Below are 908 nucleotides of genomic sequence, written 5' to 3'. Positions count from 1 at the left end.
CTTAGGCTTCCGGTTAATTTAACTACTGCCATCTGTCGACAGAAAGGGGCACAGCAAGGTTGAGAGAAATGTAACCGTATTCTAAATTTGAATATAATGTTTTTATTGTCATTATACAGGTATAATTACATTTAAAGCTTTCACCGCACAGTACACAAACAACAACACACAGAAAAATAAACAGTCTAAGAACTAAATTAATAAGTAGTAGTCCAAGTGAGGTCAGCAGAGGGAAAGATTACCACTCGCTGAGTCTATGGACGCAACAACAAACATAAACAAACACATAAATGATCAATATATAGTAATGATAAATAAATAATCACTTAATATCAATAAATAAATAAGTGGTCGACATAATAAATAAGTAGTATAACCAGTAGTAATAAGACTTGATTAGATCCTAGGTGCAGAAAGCGAGTATGGTGACAGTTCTTAGGAAGAAACTGTCATTGAGTCTGTTTATCTTGGCTGTTATTGGTCTGTGGCATCTTGCAGAGGGCAGCAGGTTGATGTGGTGGAAGCCAGGATGCGTATTGTCTTTTATAATGCTCTCTGCCCTTCTAAGGCACCGGGATTCGTAGGTGCTAGACAAGCTAGGTTGGGGTAGTTGATGATCTTTTGGGCTGTGTTCATCATCCTCTGCAGTTTGGTGTTCAGTTGCTCCTTCCTGAGTACACTCAGGAAATGTACCCTCTGCTGCACCTTCTTGACAAGTGCAGTGGTGTTTGCCGCCCAAGTGAGATCAGCAGAGTTGTGGACTCCTAGGAATTTGAAAGTCTCTACTTGCTCCACACATTCGCCATTAATATACAGGTGACGGAGCAGCCTTGGTCCGTTGGAAGTCCAGGATGAGTTCTCTGGTTTTGGGGACGTTCAGCTCCAAGTTGTTGTGAGCGTACCACTTG

This window comes from Stigmatopora nigra, chromosome 19, assembly GCF_051989575.1.
Source record: "Stigmatopora nigra isolate UIUO_SnigA chromosome 19, RoL_Snig_1.1, whole genome shotgun sequence".
NCBI classification, from domain to species: domain Eukaryota; kingdom Metazoa; phylum Chordata; class Actinopteri; order Syngnathiformes; family Syngnathidae; genus Stigmatopora; species Stigmatopora nigra.
This window is presented reverse-complemented; position numbering follows the sequence as displayed.